This window comes from Anomaloglossus baeobatrachus, chromosome 11 (assembly GCF_048569485.1).
Source record: "Anomaloglossus baeobatrachus isolate aAnoBae1 chromosome 11, aAnoBae1.hap1, whole genome shotgun sequence".
NCBI classification, from domain to species: domain Eukaryota; kingdom Metazoa; phylum Chordata; class Amphibia; order Anura; family Aromobatidae; genus Anomaloglossus; species Anomaloglossus baeobatrachus.
In genome coordinates, this window is record NC_134363.1 from 119,579,819 (window position 1) to 119,601,597 (window position 21,779).

Sequence of the window (21,779 nt, forward strand, 5' to 3'; positions counted from 1 at the left end):
CTTCGGCAGATGCGAGCTTGGGCAGACGCATCCTTCAGGCGGCTGTCGCCCACTTGTGAAGTTAGGTTCCGCCTACTTCTTAGTTTTTTCTGTTTATTTCCCACCCAGGGACTGCTTTGGAACGTCCCATGGTCTGGGTCTCCCAAAGGAACGATAAAGAAAAAGAGAATTTTGTTTACTTACCGTAAATTCTTTTTTTTATAGTTCCGTATTGGGAGACCCAGCTCCCACCCTGTTGCCTGTTGGCAATTTTCTTTTTCCGTGTGTTATCACCGGCTGTTGTCGTGGACAGAGTCTCCGGTTGTTCCGGTTCTTGCTCGGTTCTACCTGTGGGTGGCTATTCTCCTTCAGCTTTTGCACTAAACTGGCTGGGACTGGCTCACCAGGGGGTGTATAAGCTCAGAGGGAGGAGCTACACTTTTAAGTGTAGTACTTTGTGTGTCCTCCGGAGGCAGAAGCTAAACACCCATGGTCTGGGTCTCCCAATACGGAACTATAAGAAAAAGAATTTACGGTAAGTAAACAAACTTCTCTTTTTCTTTTGCAGTAATGCAGTGCCATATTTTCCCTTGTACATTTTTGGCTTTTTCAGTGTGCAACTGTTTGCATTTATAATATATAGAAAACACACACATCACACTCTCACACACAGACATATAGAATACACATAGAAATGAAACGTACATATATATATAAAAAAAAACAAAAACGTGGGCTCCGCTGTATTTTTACCGTCAGCCGAGGTAAATACACAGCAGCGGCCCGGTATTCTCAGGCTGGGGAGGGCGAGGGCAATGGTTAATGCCACTCCCCTCCCGCAGCTGAGAATATCAGCCACAGCTGCCCCGGGACTGTCACATCCATTATGCGACAGTCCTGGAGTGTCCCCGGCTCTTCCAGATTGCCGTGATGCGGTGGCAATCCAGGTAAGAAGGAGTTAAATGGCAGCAGATCGCTGCCATTTAAGTCCAGGCTTAATCATGGCAGTGTCTATGAGACAGCTTTCGTGATTAACCCGTAAGTAAAGTGAATAAACACACACACACCGAAAAATCCTTTTTTTAAATAAAAGACAAAAAGCCCCTCTTTCACCCCTTTATTAACCCCTCCAACACACAGCTCCTGCGAAAATCCACCGAGGTCCCACGACGCTTGCATCCAGCTGCGACTGACACACTGTACTGAATGCAGCCTCATAACGAGCCTGCAGAAGTAGCTACAGGACATTTCTCACGGTCGGTAATGTGAACTCACCACTGATCGTGAGAACTGCAGCGTTTCCTCACAGGGACTCTATCTAATGATTATCTATCTATCCATTATCTATCTATTTCTCTATCTATATCAGAAAGAAATTACCTTTTTTTTTTATTCTTTCAATGTGCTTTATTGCATTAAATGCATTAAAACACATGTACCAACCCGCAAAAAAAACGCACCGAAATCCGCGTTTTATTGCGTTTTGGTGTGGTTTCGGTGCGTTTTTTTTGTGGGTTTTTTTTCCGCGGGTGCGGTAATCTTTCAGTGCCTGCGGAATTTCTTTGGCGCTCCATTGGGAGACCCAGACAATTGGGTGTATAGCTATGCCTCCGGAGGCCACACAAAGTATTACACTAAAAGTGTAAAGCCCCTCCCCTTCAGCCTATACACCCCCCGTGCTGCTACGGGCTCATCAGTTTTTATGCTTTGTGCGAAGGAGGTCAGACATCCACGCATAGCTCCACAGCTTAGTCACCAGCAGCTGCTGACTATGTCGGATGGAAGAAAAGAGGGCCCATGACAGGGCCCCCAGCATGCTCCCTTCTCACCCCACTCTTGTCGGCGGTGTTGTTAAGGTCGAGGTATCCATTGCGGGTACGGAGGCTGGAGCCCACATGCTGCTTTCCTTCCCCATCCCTCAATTAGGGCTCTGGGTGAAGTGGGATCCCATCGGTCTCCAGGCACAGGAGACCGTGCTCCATCCACAGCTCCTGAGGACCCTGCTGGATAGGAGCCGAGTATCGTTCAGGGACATGGCCCTGCTACTTGGAGGTACTCTGTGTCCCCGTGGGGACTGCGCACAGCAACACTCCAGCATTGCTGGGTGTGCTAGTGCACCGGGGACAGCAGCGCTGACTGCGTTTGTGCCACTATACACTCAGCGTCGCTGAGTGTGTTTGTGTAGGGGGACTGCCGCGCTGACCGCCGCTGCCATGAGATAACTGCGGCGCGGCTGGGACTGTTAGTGCACCGGGGACTTCCGCGCCGACCGCGCTTATACGGCGGCCGCGCTTATTACTCGAGTCCCCGGCTTCTGCGGCCTAGTCTCTCTTTCTTCCCGCCCCCAGCCCTGCCAGTCAGGGGAAGGGCGGGACGCTGTACAGGACGGCAGCACTGAGGGCTGGAGCATGCTTTGCATACTCCACCCCCCTCACTCTGCACAGTGGGGCACCAGTTCCCGCACTTTTCTGGGTCACGCCCACGGCTCCCTCCTCTCCTCAGGACGCCGGCAGCCATTCCTCTCAGCTCTGCTAACGCTGGAGAGGAGAGACAAGCTCAGGGAGACCCAGGCAGGAATTCTGGTGCCCACACAAACGCTTTGCGCGGGCGGTAAGCAGCACCTGTGGTGCTGGCCCCACTAGTGCAGTAGTGTACATATAGATTATATCCTTATATGCTATACTTTACACTGTATGGTGCACAATTGATTTTAGGCTATATCCCCTCCTGTATTGCTCAGAGGAGACAACAGCATGTCGTCCACAAATAGCAAGGGTGACAAAGCACAGACTTACTATGCTGCCTGTGCAGCATGTACGGCTATACTGCCGGCAGGTTCCACTGACCCTCATTGTGTGCAATGCTCGGCCCCTGTGGCACTTTCTCAGCCGGAGCCTCTGCTAAGGGTGACCCAGGGAGATCCACCTGTTAACACTGTCCAGGTGACAGGGACGGAGTTTGCAGTTTTTACTGAAAGACTTTCTGAGACTATGGCTAAGATATTAGAAGCCTTGCAGTCCAGGCCGGCATCTCAAGCCAGGGGCACTGTGGAATCATTGCCCCCTGGTCCCCCTCAGTTGGAACAGCAATGTCCTCCCGGGGTGTCTCATGGATCCCAGGGTGAGGTCTCTGACACGGACCGCAGCCCCAGACCGATTAAGCGAGCTCGCTATGATATCCCCTCGACATCATCACAATGCTCAGGGTCTCAGCGAGAGGACTCTCTGTATGATGAAGCGGAGGTAGCTGATCAGGATTCTGATCCTGAAGCCGCTCTCAACCTTGATACTTCTGATGGGGACGCCATAGTGAATGATCTCATTGCGTCCATCAATGAAATGTTGGATATTTCTCCCTCAGCTCCTCCAGTGGAGGAGTCAGCTTCTCAGCAGGAGAAATTCCGTTTCAGGTTTCCCAAGCGTACAAAGAGTATGTTTCTGGACCACTCTGACTTCAGAGAGGCAGTCCAGAAACACCGAGCTTGTCCAGATAAGCGTTTTTCCAAGCGCCTTATGGATACACGTTACCCTTTCCCCCCTGACGTGGTCAAGGGCTGGACTCAGTGTCCCAAGGTGGATCCTCCAATCTCCAGACTTGCGGCTAGATCCATAGTTGCAGTGGAAGATGGAGCTTCACTCAAGGATGCCACTGACAGACAGATGGAGCTCTGGTTGAAATCCATCTATGAAGCTATCGGCGCGTCTTTTGCTCCAGCATTCGCAGCCGTATGGGCACTCCAAGCTATCTCAGCTGGTCAGGCGCAAATTGACGCACTCACACGTACGTCTGCGCCGCAGGTGGCGTCCATAACCTCTCAAACGTCGGCATTTGCGTCCTACGCTATCAATGCTGTCCTGGACTCTGCGAGCCGTGCGGCGGTTGCAGCCGACAATTCGGTGGCAATACGCAGGGCCTTGTGGCTGCGGGAATGGAAGGCAGATTCGGCTTCCAAAAAGTGCTTAACTGGATTGCCATTTTCTGGCGACCGTTTGTTTGGTGAGAGATTGGATGAAATCATCAAACAATCCAAGGGAAAGGAAACATCCTTACCCCAGGCCAAACCAAAAACACCCCAACAGAGGAGGGGACAGTCGAGGTTTCGGTCCTTTCGGGGTGCGGGCAGGTCCCAATTCTCCTCGTCCAAAAGGCCTCAGGAGGATCAGAGGAACTCCGACGCATGGCGGTCTAAATCACGCCCTAAAAAGACCGCCGGAGGTGCCGCTACCAAGGCGACTTCCTCATGACTTGCGGCCTCCTCACACCGCATCCTCGGTCGGTGGCAGGCTCTCCCGCTTTTGCGACATCTGGCTGCCACAAGTAAAAGACCGTTGGGTGAGAGACATTCTGTCTCACGGTTACAGGATAGAGTTCAGCTCTCGTCCTCCGACTCGATTCTTCAGAACATCTCCGCCTCCCGAGCGAGCCGAGGCTCTTCTACAGGCGGTGGGCATTCTGAAGGCAGAAGGAGTGGTGGTCCCGGTTCCTCTTCAGCAACAGGGTCACGGTTTCTACTCCAACCTGTTTGTGGTTCCAAAGAAGGACGGGTCCTTCCGTCCTGTTTTGGACCTAAAACTGCTCAACAAACACGCAAGGACCAGGCGGTTCCGGATGGAATCCCTCCGCTCCGTCATCGCCTCAATGTCCCAAGGAGATTTCCTAGCATCGATCGATATCAAGGATGCTTATCTCCACGTACCAATTGCTCCAGAGCATCAGCGCTTCTTGCGCTTCGCCATAGCAAACGAACACCTTCAGTTCGCGGCACTGCCGTTCGGCCTGGCGACAGCCCCAAGGGTTTTCACCAAGGTCATGGCTACAGTAGTTGCGGTCCTACACTCTCAGGGTCACTCAGTGATACCTTACTTAGACGATCTGCTGGTCAAGGCACCCTCTCAGGAGGCATGCCAACACAGCCTCAACGTTACTCTGGAGATTCTCCAGAGTTTCGGGTGGATCATCAATTTTCCAAAGTCAAATCTGACACCGGTCCAATCGCTGACATATCTTGGCATGGAGTTTCATACTCTTCCAGCAATAGTGAAGCTTTCGCTGGACAAACAGCGTTCACTACAGACAGGGGTGCAATCTCTCCTTCAAGGTCGGTCACACCCCTTGAGGCGCCTCATGCACTTCCTGGGGAAGATGGTGGCAGCAATGGAAGCAGTCCCTTTCGCGCAGTTTCACCTACGTCCTCTTCAATGGGACATCCTACGCAAGTGGGACAGGAGGCCGACGTCCCTGGACAGGCACGTCTCCCTCTCTCAAGCAACCAAAGCTTCCCTTCGGTGGTGGCTTCTTCCCACCTCATTATCGAACGGGAAATCCTTCCTACCCCCATCCTGGGCGGTGGTCACGACATACGCGAGCCTGTCAGGGTGGGGAGCAGTTTTTCTCCACCACAGGGCTCAGGGTACGTGGACTCAGCAAGAGTCCTCACTTCAGATCAATGTTCTGGAGATCAGGGCAGTGTATCTTGCCCTAAAAGCGTTCCAGCAGTGGCTGGAAGGCAAGCAGATCCGAATTCAGTCGGACAACTCCACAGCGGTGGCTTACATCAACCACCAAGGTGGGACACGCAGTCGGCAAGCGTTCCAGGAAGTCCGGCGGATTCTGCTGTGGGTGGAAGACACAGCATCCACCATATCCGCAGTTCACATCCCGGGCGTAGAAAACTGGGAAGCAGATTTTCTCAGTCGCCAGGGCATGGACGCAGGGGAATGGTCCCTTCACCCGGACGTGTTTCAGGAGATCTGTTGCCGCTGGGGTATGCCGGACGTCGACCTAATGGCATCACGGCACAACAACAAGGTGTTACGCTCACCGAGGAGCGGCGAACGTCCGGAGGTGGACCCACTGGACCGTGCACCGGACTCCCCTGAGAAGACGGCCAGCAGCGAACCCCTATACAGGGACTGTGCGGCGCCTCCCCAGAAGGCCTAAATGCACGGCAGCCAGGGACCGGAGGTAGGAGTCTCTGTACGGCCAGGCGTGGCTCGGGTACGATGTCCGCGGCAGGTGGAACACGGAAGTGGCACCGGAGATGTTTCACAGCAGGTGACGTCCACAGCCGGTACGGTACAGATAGTGTCCACGGCAGGTATGGCACGGTGACGTCCACGGTAGGAATGGGTGGTGACGTCCACAGCCGGTACGGTACAGATAGTGTCCACGGCAGGTATGGCACGGTGACGTCCACGGTAGGAATGGGTGGTGACGTCCACAGCCGGAATGGTATAGATGGCACTACGGTGAGACACAGGATTAGAATCAGGTAACAAATGTATGGATCATAAACAATAGCATAGACAGATTAGGACACTGGCAATGCACTAATAGAGGCGTTGCTCGGGCGCCTGCTGCCGGGGGAAGTGAACTTAAATACCTATTAGGCAGCAGGTGACCTCTGAGATCACTTCCAGGATTTGGGGCATGCCACTTTAAGAAAGGGGGCGTGGCCTCGCACGCAGCCTAGAATCACCTACAGCAATTCTGTGTGAGGAGGAAACTGCAGCAGGCCTTGGAGTGGGAGCAACGTCTGCAGAGCCCTGGGGCCGGTAAGTGGAAGGCCTTCTCTGCCTGGGAGTGGGGGCAGGAGTGCATGTGGGAGCCATGCTGGGACTGGGCAGATGTGAGGGAGAGCTCCCCCCCCGGGGTCTGGTGGGACCAGGCGTTACAGTACCCCCCCCCTGAAGCCCCCTCCTCCTCAGGAAGCTCCGGAGGAGACGAGGAGCATCCACGTCCTCCGCAGGTACCCACGTCCTCTCCTCAGGACCGAACCCCTTCCAGTCCACCAGATAATAGGTTTTACCTCGGACCTCCTTAGCCGCAAGGATGGCTTTTACCTCATAGACGTCATCATCACCAACAGGAGGAGGCGAGACCCCAGGATCACCATGGAAACGACTCAGGACCACCGGCTTGAGGAGGGACACATGGAAGGAGTTCGGGATGCGAAGTGTCGACGGCAGCTTCAACTTGTAGGACACCTCATTGATCCGTCGGAGCACTTCAAAGGGACCAATGAAGCGGGGACCCAGCTTGTAAGACGGCTGTTTCAGGCGGACATACTTGGACGAGAGCCAGACTTTATCTCCGGGTCGGAAGAAAGGAACATCCAGACGTTTTTTGTCAGCGTGTTTCTTCATGCGGACAGAGGACCGTTCCAGAGCCGACTTGGTCTCAGCCCAGACGGCGGAGAAGGACCTCACGAGGTCATCAGCTGCAGGGTTGCCTGAGGAACTTGTCACAGGACACGGCACTTTGGGTCGCTGTCCATACACCACCTGGAACGGAGATTTAGCAGAGGACTCACTGTCATGGTTGTTATAGGAGAACTCGGCCCACGGAAGCAGTTTGACCCAGTCGCTGTGGTGTTCGTCCACGAAGTGGCGGAGATAGTTAGTCAGGATTTGGTTAATGCGCTCCACTTGCCCCTTGGACTGAGGGTGGTAGGCAGAGGAAAAGTCCAATTCCACATCCATCATCTTGCAGACTGCTCTCCAGAACCGAGCGGTGAACTGGACCCCTCTGTCGGACACGATATGGAGAGGCAAGCCATGAAGCCGGAAGATGTGTTGGATGAAGTAGTCAGCAAGAACCGGAGCGGACGGTAGCCCGGAGAGTGGTGTGAAGTGGGCCATCTTGGAGAACCGGTCCACTACCACCCAGATGACTGTGCAGCCAGACGATTTTGGCAGGTCCGTGATGAAATCCATGCCGATATGTTGCCATGGAGCGGATGGTACAGGTAAAGGAAGCAAAGGGCCCGCCGGAAGGGTCTTCGGGACCTTGTTCCGGGCACAGGAGGAACAGGATGAACAAAAGTCCTGGACGTCTTGACGTAACCCTGGCCACCAGTAATATCGGGATATCAATTGCAGAGATTTCTTTTGACCCACGTGACCTGCTATTCGGGAAGAGTGTCCCCACCGGAGTACACGTTCTCTATCGACCTCAGCAACAAACGTCTTACCGGGACGAAGGTGATGCATGCCGACTGGAGCCGCCATTAGTTTGGAAGGTTCAATGATGTGCCGAGGTTCATCCTCCTGATCCTCGGACAGGAATGATCGAGACAGCGCATCGGCTTTCAGGTTCTTCTCGGCTGGACGGAAATGCAGAACGAAATCAAAGCGGGCAAAGAATAATGACCATCGGGCCTGTCGGGGGTTTAGCCTGCGGGCTGTCTGAAGATATGCCAGATTCTTGTGGTCAGTATAGATGGTAACTGGATGCAATGACCCTTCCAGCAGGTATCACCATTCCTCCAGAGCCAGCTTGACTGCCAGCAACTCACGGTCTCCGATTGAGTAGTTTCGTTCTGCTGGGGAGAAAGCCTTAGAAAAGAAGCCGCAGGTTACTGTCTTACCCTCTGACGTTTTCTGTGTAAGGACCGCACCGGCTCCGGATGAGGAGGCATCTACCTCAAGGATAAACGGCTGGTTAATGTCGGGTCTGTGTAAGGCTGGAGCAGAAGCAAAGGCACGTTTAAGGGACAGGAACGATTCTTCAGCTTCCGGTGTCCATTTCTTCGGGTTCTCCCCTTTGCGAGTGAGAGAGGATATGGGGCGCACCAGAGACGAGAAGTGTGGAATGAATTGCCGGTAATAGTTGGCGAATCCCAGGAATCGCTGGATAGCCTTCAGCCCTTCCGGACGGGGCCATTTCAGTACGGCTGAAACCTTGTCAGGATCCATCTTCAGGCCGGTATCCGAGACTATGTGGCCAAGGAAGGGTAACGAGGTCTGCTCAAACAGGCATTTCTCGAGTTTGGCGTAAAGGCGATTCTCTCTCAATCTCCACAGGACCAGACGGACATGTCTTCGATGGGTATGCAAGTCCGGAGAGAAGATAAGGATGTCATCTAAATACACAACTACGCAGGTGTAGAGAAGATCACGGAAGACGTCGTTCACAAATTCCTGGAAGACCGCCGGTGCGTTACTGAGCCTGAAGGGCATCACTCGGTATTCATAGTGCCCATCACGAGTGTTGAACGCGGTCTTCCATTCGTCTCCCGACCGAATGCGAACCAGATTGTACGCACCCCGGAGATCTAGTTTGGAAAAGATCTTGGCACCTCGGAAACGGTCAAACAGTTCCGGTATAAGGGGTAGCGGATACCTGTTTTTCACCGTGATCTTATTCAATCCGCGGCAGTCAATGCAGGGCCGTAGACCCCCATCCTTTTTTCCCACAAAGAAGAATCCCGCTCCGGCGGGAGAGGAGGATTTTCGGATGAAGCCTCGTGCTAAATTCTCCTTTATATAGTCAGACATGGCTTGGGTCTCTTCTCGCGACAGTGGGTAGATGCGCCCACGAGGAGGGGTTGTACCTGGGAGCAGGTCGATGGGACAATCGTAGGGTCTGTGTGGCGGCAACGTCTCAGCTTCCTTTTTGTCAAAGACATCGGAAAAGGACCAGTAGGCGGGAGGTAACCCGGGAAGGTTGACCGGTTTGACTGGTGGGTGCGGAGGATGCACTGGTGTCAGGCAGTGATTGTGGCAAGAAGCACCCCATTGCAGGATGTCTCCGGAATCCCAGTCGAGCACAGGCTTGTGTGACCGAAGCCAGGGTATTCCCAGAAGAAGAGCATGTGCCATGCCAGGGAGCACATGGAAGGCGATTGTCTCCGAGTGTAGCAACCCCACTTGCATTGTACAGTTCTCTGTGATGAACCGGATGGGTTCGGAAAGCGGTTTTCCATCTACGGAAGACAGACTGATGGGGGAAGCAAGACATCGGACGGGAATCTGGTGTAGATCCACCACGGACTGCTGGATAAAGTTCCCGGCGGAGCCAGAATCCAGGAAACGCATGTACTGACAACTGGATGGAGCCGCAGGACAGGGATACGGGCACCTGGAGAAAAGGAGAGGACTTGGCGTGACCTAGGGTGGCCTCTCCGATGGACCCTAGGCTCTGTAGTTTCGCGGCTTTACTGGACAGTCCTGAATCAGATGTTTGGCACTTCCGCAGTAAAAGCACTCTCCTGCCATTCTCCGATTCCTCTGTCGCAGTCTGGACTCAGTGACGCGGTCGACCTCCATGGGCTCGTGCGGAGCAGTAGGCCTGGTGGAGGGAAGTGACATCGGCCTTTGGAAGGTGGGCGCAAGGCGCGGGGTTCTTCTTGTCCGGGTGACCTCTCTGGAACGCTCTTGGAAGCGGAGATCAATACGGGTAGCCAGAGAGATCAGCTCTTCCAGGGTGGTAGGTACATCCCGGCCGGCCAGTTCATCCTTGATTTTTCCGGATAACCCTTCCCAAAAGGCAGCTACCAAGGCGTCATTGTTCCAGTTGAGCTCGGAGGACAGAGTGCGGAACTCGATTGCATACTGTCCCACGGTGAGATTCCCCTGGTGGATTCTCATGAGTGAAGAGGCAGTAGATGAGAGACGGCCTGGCTCATCGAACACCTTACGGAAGGTGGTCAGAAAGACGGGCAGGACTTGGACGGTCGGGTCATTCTTTTCCCAGAGCGGATTCATCCAAGCCAGAGCCTGACCAGTCAGATGAGACATGATAAATGCGATTTTCGAGCGATCGGTCGCTTGCTGCAGCGGCGACAGCTCAAAGTGCAGGGAGCACTGGTTTAAGAAACCGCGACACAAACGGGGATCCCCTCCATACATGGGTGGGGAGGCCAGGCGAGAAGGAGACATGTATGTCGATAATCCTGCAGAGTCGGGAGTTGTAGAGGAGGCCGGATTCTGCAGGGCATTTAGACGGGAATCCACGGCCGCCATATCTTCAGCCATGCGTCTCTGGGCCTCATGCTGGCGGGACAGTTCCTGCAGTAGTTCACTCAACTGGGAGCTGTCGGAGGATACGGAGGTTTGCATGGATGCCAGACGGGATTCCACAGACTTTATGTAAGCCACGAACCTTGCTTGGGTCTCACGTTGGCGGGAGAGCTCCTGTTGCAGGTCATTCAGCGGGTTAACCGTGATCCCGGCGGAGTCCATGGCCCGAGCAAACTGTTACGCTCACCGAGGAGCGGCGAACGTCCGGAGGTGGACCCACTGGACCGTGCACCGGACTCCCCTGAGAAGACGGCCAGCAGCGAACCCCTATACAGGGACTGTGCGGCGCCTCCCCAGAAGGCCTAAATGCACGGCAGCCAGGGACCGGAGGTAGGAGTCTCTGTACGGCCAGGCGTGGCTCGGGTACGATGTCCGCGGCAGGCGGAACACGGAAGTGGCACCGGAGATGTTTCACAGCAGGTGACGTCCACAGCCGGTACGGTACAGATAGTGTCCACGGCAGGTATGGCACGGTGACGTCCACGGTAGGAATGGGTGGTGACGTCCACAGCCGGTACGGTACAGATAGTGTCCACGGCAGGTATGGCACGGTGACGTCCACGGTAGGAATGGGTGGTGACGTCCACAGCCGGAATGGTATAGATGGCACTACGGTGAGACACAGGATTAGAATCAGGTAACAAATGTACGGATCATAAACAATAGCATAGACAGATTAGGACACTGGCAATGCACTAATAGAGGCGTTGCTCGGGCGCCTGCTGCCGGGGGAAGTGAACTTAAATACCTATTAGGCAGCAGGTGACCTCTGAGATCACTTCCAGGATTTGGGGCATGCCACTTTAAGAAAGGGGGCGTGGCCTCGCACGCAGCCTAGAATCACCTACAGCAATTCTGTGTGAGGAGGAAACTGCAGCAGGCCTTGGAGTGGGAGCAACGTCTGCAGAGCCCTGGGGCCGGTAAGTGGAAGGCCTTCTCTGCCTGGGAGTGGGGGCAGGAGTGCATGTGGGAGCCATGCTGGGACTGGGCAGATGTGAGGGAGAGCTCCCCCCCCGGGGTCTGGTGGGACCAGGCGTTACACAAGGTCCCAACATTCATGGCTCGATCTCAAGATCACAGAGCTCTGGCGGCAGACGCCTTAGTTCAGGATTGGTCGCAGTTTCAGCTTCCTTATGTGTTTCCTCCTCTGGCACTGTTGCCCAGAGTGTTACGCAAGATCAGGGCCGACTGCCGCCGCGCCATCCTCGTCGCTCCAGACTGGCCGAGGAGGTCGTGGTACCCGGATCTGTGGCATCTCACGGTCGGTCAACCGTGGGCACTGCCAGATCGACCAGATTTGCTGTCTCAAGGGCCGTTTTTCCATCTGAATTCTGCGGCCCTCAACCTGACTGTGTGGCCATTGAGTCCTGGATCCTAGCGTCTTCGGGATTATCTCAAGAGGTCATTGCCACTATGAGACAGGCTAGGAAACCAACGTCCGCCAAGATCTACCACAGGACGTGGAAAATATTCCTGTCGTGGTGCTCTGCTCAGGGGTTTTCTCCCTGGCCTTTTGCCTTGCCCACTTTTCTGTCCTTTCTTCAATCCGGATTGGAAAAGGGTTTGTCGCTTGGCTCCCTTAAGGGACAAGTCTCTGCGCTCTCTGTGTTTTTTCAGAAGCGCCTGGCCAGACTCCCACAGGTACGTACGTTCCTGCAGGGGGTTTGTCACATCGTCCCTCCTTACAAGCGTCCGTTATAACCCTGGGATCTGAACAGGGTGCTGATGGTTCTTCAGAAACCACCGTTCGAGCCAATGAGGGATATTTCGCTCGCACGCCTTTCGCAGAAAGTGGTTTTTCTAGTAGCAGTCACCTCACTTCGGAGAGTGTCTGAGTTGGCAGCGTTATCATGCAAAGCTCCTTTCCTGGTGTTTCACCAGGACAAGGTGGTTCTGCGTCCGGTTCCGGAATTCCTCCCTAAGGTGGTATCCCCTTTTCATCTCAATCAGGACATCTCCTTACCCTCGTTTTGTCCTCATCCAGTTCACCAATATGAAAAGGATTTGCACTTGTTAGATCTGGTGAGAGCACTCAGACTCTATATTTCTCGTACGGCGCCCCTGCGCCGCTCGGATGCACTCTTTGTCCTTGTCGCTGGCCAGCGTAAAGGGACACAAGCTTCCAAATCAACCCTGGCTCGGTGGATTAAGGAACCAATTCTCGAAGCTTACCGTTCCTCGGGGCTTCCGGTTCCCTCAGGACTGAAGGCCCATTCTACTAGGGCCGTGGGAGCGTCCTGGGCCTTGCGACACCAGGCTACGGCTCAGCAGGTGTGTCAGGCAGCTACCTGGTCGAGCCTGCACACTTTCACGAAACACTATCAAGTGCATACCTATGCTTCGGCAGATGCCAGCCTAGGTAGGCAAGTCCTTCAGGCGGCAGTGGCCCACCTGTAGGACGGAGCCGTTACGGCTCTATTATGAGGTATTATTTACCCACCCAGGGACTGCTTTTGGACGTCCCAATTGTCTGGGTCTCCCAATGGAGCGCCAAAGAAGAAGGGAATTTTGTTTACTTACCGTAAATTCCTTTTCTTCTAGCTCCAATTGGGAGACCCAGCACCCGCCCCTGTTTTTTGTGTACACATGTTGTTCATGTTAAATGGTTTCAGTTCTCCGATATTCCTTCGGATTGAATTTACTTTAAACCAGTTATAATTTTTCCTCCTTCTGGCTTTTGCACCAAAACTGATGAGCCCGTAGCAGCACGGGGGGTGTATAGGCTGAAGGGGAGGGGCTTTACACTTTTAGTGTAATACTTTGTGTGGCCTCCGGAGGCATAGCTATACACCCAATTGTCTGGGTCTCCCAATTGGAGCTAGAAGAAAAGGAATTTACGGTAAGTAAACAAAATTCCCTTCTTTCTTAAGAAAATTCCTTTTTACAGTGCACACAGGGCCTAACAGTGTCAGCAGCAGATCCTCGCCCCCTAACAGTGTGTCATGACCACATTTTTTGCTTAAAATATTATTTTCCTATTTTCCTCCTCTGAATCCAGGGTGCGTCTTATAGTCCGAAAAATACGGTATGTAAAAAAATTAACAATAATAGATGCCCACCACTCTAATAATAATAAAGTAATGGATGAAGAAAAAATCCAAGAAAATAAGGAAAAAACAAAAATCCAGAGGGAGGTGTCCTGTTGATAATATACGGTAGGTGATGCAAATCCATATGCAGAAAAGTGTCCCATGTAATAATGAAAAAATATGTCAGATAGTCCTTATTCTGGATAATTCTGTAATGCATAGTGATGAGATCCCCTTTCTTCAATCATGGACCTTCTCATAAAAGAAATGTATTTTTCTTTTTTAGGACGCTCAAGATTCAGCATACTCCTCAACCCCTCACGGACTACCGAACACCAGATAACAGCGGCACAAGCGTGGAGTATTAAGTATAAACTATGTAAAGAAAATATTAAAAACAAAATTAAAATATGTACAAATATAAAAACAACCACCCCTCACCCCATGAACACAGTTATTGTACTAGGGAAGTCCCATTACGGAAAATTAAAAAAATGCACTAAAGCCAAAATTTTCATTTAAGACAAAAGGATTGATCATGTTGATTCTATAGATCCATTTGCTCTCTATACGTGCCAGAATTTTGGCCAGGTTGCCTCCTCTAGTACTCAAACAAACCTGATCAATTGCCATAACCTTTAGTAAGCTTGAATTGAATTGGTGATGATGGAAAAAGTGTCTACCAAGAGTGGGAAGTGTCCTCAGTGGCTTTTCCTTAGTCAATGTCCCTAATATGTTCGCGGATCCGTATCCTAAGTTGCCTCGTGGTCATTCCTATATAAATTTTCTCGCAGGGGCATTTGGCCCAATAAATAACGCCCTTTGATGTGCAATTTAGAAGATGTTGTATTTCAAAGGTTCGAGAGTGGTCAACATTATGGAAATTCTTACTCTTAATCATACTGGGACAGGTCTAACAGTGTCCACAAGGGCCCTTAACAGATAGCCAGTTAGCCTGAGATTCTCTTTCTTGTTTAGGGTTAAAATGGCTATGGATCAAGATGTCCCTTAGGTTTCTGGATCTCCGAGCTGTCATTATTGATGGAATAGTCTGGTAAACTTTGTTTACACCAAAGATCATTTCTTTGTGAATTCTTGGCCCGCAAATATTCTTGCCTAATGCACTTGTGACCTTAACCTCTCTCTCTAACTCTAGAGGTCTTTAGAGTGTTTCTCAAAAGTTGATTTGGTAGAGCAGATCCTTCTTGCTCTGAGGAACTGACTAGTGGATATGCTGTACTTCTAATAGTAGAAGGTAAGTGTGAAGAATTGACCTGCAACAATGAATTGGCCGTTTCCTTTCTAAAAATTTCAGTAGAAATGTCACCATTGTCGCAAATGTTTATTTTAATGGTGAGGAAATCAATGCTTTTGCCATATTTATGACAATTTTACATTGATATTGTAGTGTTCAACTGGGCCATTAGACTGTCAAGCTCATGAATTGTACCCTCCTATACAAAGAGCATGTAATCAATATACCTCATCCATTGTTGTGCTTTTTTTCATTTAATGTATGGGTTCACTGATGAAGATCTCAAGTTCCCAAGCACTAATGAAAAGGTTTGCATACGAAAAGGTGCACACCGCCCCCATCACGGTCCCTTGCGTCTGGAGGAAAATTTGTTTATGAAAACAGAAACGTGTGTTAAAATAAATTCTAGCCATGTCAATAATAGTGTGGCCATTTTGGGATCCAAATTACTATTGCGGAGTAACCAAGCAGTAGCCGAAAGGCCATCGTAATGCCTTATGGAGGTATATAAAGCCTCAACATCTGCTGTAACTAAGATCATGTTATCTGGCAGATTGAGATGGTCCAGTCTTTGTAATGCTGCTGTGGTGTCTTTGATGTAAGAATGTAGGGTTGAAAACCAAAGGTTTTTTGACAATGATCTATTGTGTGACATATTTCACTCCATTCCAAAATGTGCAATAGTTCCACTTTGTACTGAGGTAGTGGATTACATGTTAATTTCTTATAACAGGTGTCACGAACAGCCGGGTGGGGGTCTCGCTGTTCACCAATTTGGACAATAAGTAAATGAGGCTGCTGAGCTACTAATGCCAAATGTCCGCACCGTCGCATTTACAATCACGATATTCTGCACAGACACCCCATGTGACTCAGGGAACATCATAGACTATGTTTTGATGGGAAAATTTAACCCCTCGCTTTAGTTACTCTTGAAAAAACATGCCTCCATTAAAGTCAATGGAGCTGCGAGCTATTAGGTTATTATTAGGAGCTGTAATTGGTTGCTATAGGAAGAAAATAAATTGTTAGTATAAGAAGTTTGTGTGAGGTAATAAGATGTCGGTGGAGACACGGATGGAGAGAGAGACAGAAAGAGATAGACCGACAGTCAAAGAGACAGACAGACAGACAGAGAAAGGGAACGGGGCAGACTGGGAACGGGACAGACTGGGAACGGGACAGACTGGGAACGGGACAGACGGGGAACGATGTACCTAGGATTTCACTGTGTTGAGCACCTTTGCTGGCTGCCGGCAATGTTTTCTCTGGCTGGTTTCCCAAAGATCAGTGATTGTTTTGTATTGCAGAACTGGAACAATACAGACCTGGAACGAGGCAGACCGAGAGAGAGAGAGACTAAGACTGATACAGACAAACAGAGACTGTGAGAGAGACAGTTACTATCCCGGGCGACACCCGGGTACTACAGCTAGTGTGTGTGTATAATATATATAATCTCACGACACGATACCCTTACTGATCTCACCCCAATAATTCTACACAACAATCATTTTGCATAGAGCAGAATAGAGCATTTCTCTGACGCCTCATTGGGGGACACAGGACCATGGGTGTTATGCTGCCTATCCATAGGAGGACACTAAGTGGATGCAAAAGCATAGCTCCTCCTTTGCAGTATACACCCCCTGGCCGGGACAGGCAGTCCCAGTTTTAGCTTAGTGTCTATAGGAGGCACTTCCTTTCAAGGTTTGTTATTTTTTGAGGGCGACGGTTTCCTTTTGGGACCGATGTCCCACTACCATCAACGGGCGGGAACGTGAAGTGTTGCCTACACGTACCCCCTCCCGCGACGCTGGATCCTGGGCTGGACGACGGGTTCCATAGACACCGATTTTCTAAAGCCCAGGGCAGAGGCACAATTCCTCAGCCCCTCTTTGCAAGCTCTGAGTTGAATATGGCACCGTTGTGACCGGATACAGCAAGCTGACTCTGCTATTGTCACTGCCTGGATTGAAGCAGTGTTTAAGGTGAGATCCCCCCTGACTGGTTTCCCAGACAAAGGGAGAAAAGGCTGTGCAGGAAAGGCTCCCAGGGCTGAATATACAGTATTTTTTATGAGAAAGTCCCTGGCTAATGCAAGGAAGAGAGCCCCAGGAATCCTGAACACACAATGTTAACTTTTCCCTAGCTTGCTGGCTGGAGGAGGGGGGGGGGAGTCCCTCCTGTTTGCAAACTCCTGCACAGATAATTTCCCGGTGGCAGGGGGGAGGGGGTGGCTAGAGAATCACAGAGCTCAGGGACTCACGCTGTTTATTATCTGCTCTGTTTATTTGATCTAGCAGAAAAGCCGGCTGATAACCACCAGTGACATGCTGTGTGCTGACTAGAGGGAGAGGGAGGAAAACTATCAGAAGCTCCTTTCCCGCCGTTTTTTAAAACCCACAGCGGGGGGGGGCACACTGACTACTTCTTCGCGCTCTTTTAACGCTAAGCCCCGCCCCCTCCCCCGCGGCTGCGATAAGTTCCCCCCCTAGGAAAGCGTGGGAAGATCTCCAGCCATCGGCTGATTCTGGTAAGGTGCTTCTCACTGTAGCTCTGCTGAGCATTGCTCCCCCTCCTGGCATACTCCTATCAGGAACATTCAGAATTCAAAAGGCACTAAGAGGGCTAAGGCTCACATAGTCTATTATTCAGCCTGCACTGCCTGCCACGTTGAGCTACCACGTAAACACACCTCTTCTCTCTGTGAGTCCTGTGCCCCTATAGCCCTCCAAGACCCCCTGCCACCACTGCCGCAACCGTCAGCCCAGAGCCTAGGGCTCCCAGCCCACCGGAATGGGCACAGTTTCTGTCCCAATCCATGGAAAAACTGTCACAGAACCTGGTGCTGGCTATGCAATGTCGTCCTCCACACTGCTCCAGTGGGCTCTCCCTCGGGAGCACACAGGGCAGGCTCTCCCACACGCTCCACGGCTTCTGAAGAGCTGGAGGAGGGAGAATGCTGTTTGTACCAGGAGCATTCCTTGGTTTCATCCTCCCCAGATGATCAAACTCCAATAGACTCCCTTATAGCAGCAATCAACCAAACTCTGCATGTGGAGGATCCCCCATCCACTACCACTGACCATGCGGTCTCCTTTAAGAGGGCAAGGAAACCCCAAAAGGTTTTCGCTGATCACCCTGAGTTTCAGGATATACTCACAAAGCAAAGGGAGAAGCCTGACAGGCGCTTCGGTAACCGAAAACTCATGGAGTCCCGGTACCCTTTTGCCTCACCTGCCCCTAAGGGCTGGGCCGATCCGCCCTCGGTCGACCCCCCGGTCTCCCGCCTTACCACAAAGACGCTCCTGACTTTACCCGATGGTTCCTCCATCAAGGACCCGACAGACAGGTGGAGCACCTCGCCCGCTCTGCTTTTGAGGCTGCGGGTTCCTCCCTCTCGCCCTGCTTTGCCTCTGTGTGGGTCGCAAAGGCGATCTCGGTCTGGGCAGAATCCCTTAACACTTCGCTTGAGGATTCCCAGTTCACTCATACCTTCACAGAGGTGACAGCTCAAATTGCCACTGCGGCGGAGTACCTCATTCAGGCCTCCATGGACGCTGCTACCTGCGCAGCATTTGCCGCCTCAAATACCATAGCCATCCATAGAGCTCTCTGGCTCCGACAATAGCGAGCGGGGCCTCCCCTTTTTTCCAGACCGATTGTTTGGCGAACGTCTGGACAAGCTCATTTCTGACGCCACGGGAGGAAAGAGTACCTCCCTCCCCCAGCTGAAGTCCAGGACGTCCTTCACCAGACGTCCACAGTCCTCCGTTCCGCTCCTTTCGGAACTCATTTGGTTGGTCGACACCCCGTGCTGTCCACGCCACCAGCCGCGGACTACGCAGGGACTGACCTTCTCAGCTCTCCCCGAAACCTACTTCGTCATGGCAGGCTAGACTGAAACAGTCCAGGACTAGGGATACTCGGCCACGACGTTTTCCCCCCTCGTGACTCCTTCGGCGCCCCGGAAGACACACTCATTGTAGGAGGTAGACTGCGGCTCTTTCAACACATCTGGGCTCCCGCCTCAGATGATAAATGGGTGCGAGACCTTGTGTCTTCCGGTTACCACATAGAATTTCGGACCCGACCCCCGAGTCGGTTCTAACAGCAGGAGTGATAATACCTGTCCCAGACGATGAGAAGTTCGGAGGTTTTTATTCCAACTTCTTTGTGGTCCCCAAAATGATGGGTCAGTTCGACCCATCCTGGACCTCAAACACCTAAACAAGCATGTGCACGTACGGAGATTCAGAATGGAGTCCCTAAGGTCCATTATTGCATCCATGGTCGAAGGGGAATTCCTCGCATCCATAGACATCAAGGACGCGTACCTGCACATACCCATCGCCCCAGATCATCAAAAGTTCCTCCGCTTTGCAATTCAGGACTCACACTTTCAATTCGTAGCTCTACCCTTCGGCCTTGCCACCGCACTAAGGGTCTTCACCAAAGTCATGGCGGCCGCCATGAGCGTCCTTCACGCCAGGGGAGTGGTCGTTCTCCCTTACTTGGACGACCTCCTCATCAAGGCCCCCCTCCTTCCGCGACTGCTCAACCAGCGTACAGATCACTGTGGACACCCTATCCCGCTTAGGGTGGCTAGTGAATCTGGACAAATCATCCCCGGTCCCATCACGATCCATCACCTTTCTGGGCATGTCCCTGGACACCCGTCGGGGCTTGATCCTTCTCCCTCAGGACAAGGCGATCGCTCTTCAACGAGCGGTATGCTGCCTTCTACGTCCTCCGTCTCGCTCCATTCGATTCAGCATGAAAGTGCCCGGCAGGATAGTGGCGGCTATGGAAGCAGTACCCTTTGCTCAACTGCACCTCCGCCCACTGCAGCTAGCCCTTCTAGCGGCCTGGGACAAGAGCCCCTTCTCCCTGGACAGACCTCTTCACCTGACGCCTTCAGTCAGGTACGCACTCCGCTGGTGGCTTCGGTCGTCATCCCTATCGAAGGGGAGATCCTTTCTCCCAGTGAACTGGCTGGTCCTGACCACGGACGCCAGCCTCCTAGGCTGGGGAGCAGTGTACCGGCACAACACTGCTCAAGGACGTTGGACGCCCCAGGAGTCTTCCCTACCCATAAACACCCTGGAACTCTGCGATCTTCCTCGTGCTCAGAGCGTTCTGCCCTCTGCTAGCGGGTCGTCAGATTCGAGTCCACTCGGATAATGCGACAGCTGTAGCCTATATCAATCGGCAGGGGGGCACCCGCAGCAAAGCGGCTTATCTCGAGGCCCACATGATCCTCAGCTGGGCCGAATCGACGGGATCAGTGATATCAGCGGTACACATACCGGGGGTAGAGAACTGGGCAGCAGACTTTCTAAGTCGCCAAGGCCTAGCCGCCGGAGAATGGTTTCTCCACCCAGATGTGTTTCTACACATCTGCACTCGCTGGGGCACACCAGACGTGGACCTAATGGCCTCAAGGTTGAATGCAAAGGTACCCGCGTTCATAGCCAGGTCACGCGACCTGCAGTCCATCGGCGCGGATGCTCTAGTCTGCTCCTGGCACCACTTCCGCCTGCCTTACATATTTCCACCTCTACCTCTGCTGCCGCGGGTGATCGGGAAGATCAAGGCAGAGGGAGTCCCGGTGATACTGATAGCACCGGACTGGCCCAGGCGCGCCTGGTACGCCGAATTAGTACAAATGCTCACAGACGCACCGTGGCGCCTTCCAGACATCCCAGACTTGCTGACCCAAGGGCCCATTTCCCATCAGAACTCCAGAGTCCTGAAGCTGACGGCATGGCCATTGAGACCTGGGTATTAACAAGAGCGGGATTCTCCCCCGCGGTTATTTTCACCATGATCAGCACCCGAAAGCCTGCTTCATCCCGCATTTACCACCGTACGTGGAAAATCTTCCTTTCATGGTGCAGAGAAACTAACGTCCAGCCTATGCCTCTGGCCATCCCCAGAATTCTCGATTTTCTACAGTCTGGCTTGCAAGCGGGGTTGGCTCTCAGTTCCCTTAAAGGGCAGGTCTCAGCGCTCTCAATCTTCTACCAATGCCGCCTGGCTCAAAAACCGCAAGTCAAGACCTTCCTCCAGGGCATTTTCCATCTAGTTCCCCCGTACAAACGGCCGCTGGACCCATGGGACCTCAACCTTGTTCTGGATGGTCTCCAGAGGTCTCCCTTTGAACCCCTCAAGGAATCCTCCCTTGCATTTCTGTCCTGGAAGGTAACATTATTGGTGGCAATTACGCCCATCAGACGGGTTTTGGAGCTAGCAGCACTCTCTTGCCGCGAGCCTTTCCTGATCTTTCACCAGGACAAGGTGGTTCTGCACCCCCTTCCGGATTTCTTTCTAAACGTTCTTACCCCGTTTCATTTGAACAAGGACATTGTTCTGCCTTCATTTTGTCCACACCCAGTTCATAGGGTGGAAAGGTCTCTGCATTCGTTAGACCTCGTCAGAGCTCTTAGATATTACATATCCAGGACAGCCCCCTTTAGGAAAATGGACTCTTTGTTCGTCATTCCTGAGGGGCCTAAGAAGGGACAGGCAGCTTCAAAGGCGACTCTGGCTCACTGGATTCGCTCTGCGATCCAGGAAGTCTACCACCTGCAACTCAAGCCCATTCCTAGTGGGTGCGGGCTCATTCCACGCGAGCAGTTGGCGCTTCGTGGGCCATTCGGCATCAGGCTTCAGTGGAACAGGTGTCTAAGGCTGCTACCTGGTCTAGCC

General features: G+C 52.4%; 1 long non-coding RNA gene across 1 annotated transcript in view; it reads left to right on the forward strand.

Annotated features, from left to right (window-relative positions):
* The window catches only part of LOC142256420 (uncharacterized), a 49,032-nt gene extending 34,753 nt beyond the window's left edge, over positions 1-14,279 (forward strand). The window contains exon 3 of the long non-coding RNA XR_012727523.1: positions 14,097-14,279. This is a non-coding gene — a long non-coding RNA (uncharacterized LOC142256420). The remainder of the gene's footprint in view (positions 1-14,096) is intronic.
* The last annotated feature ends 7,500 nt before the right edge of the window (positions 14,280-21,779 follow it).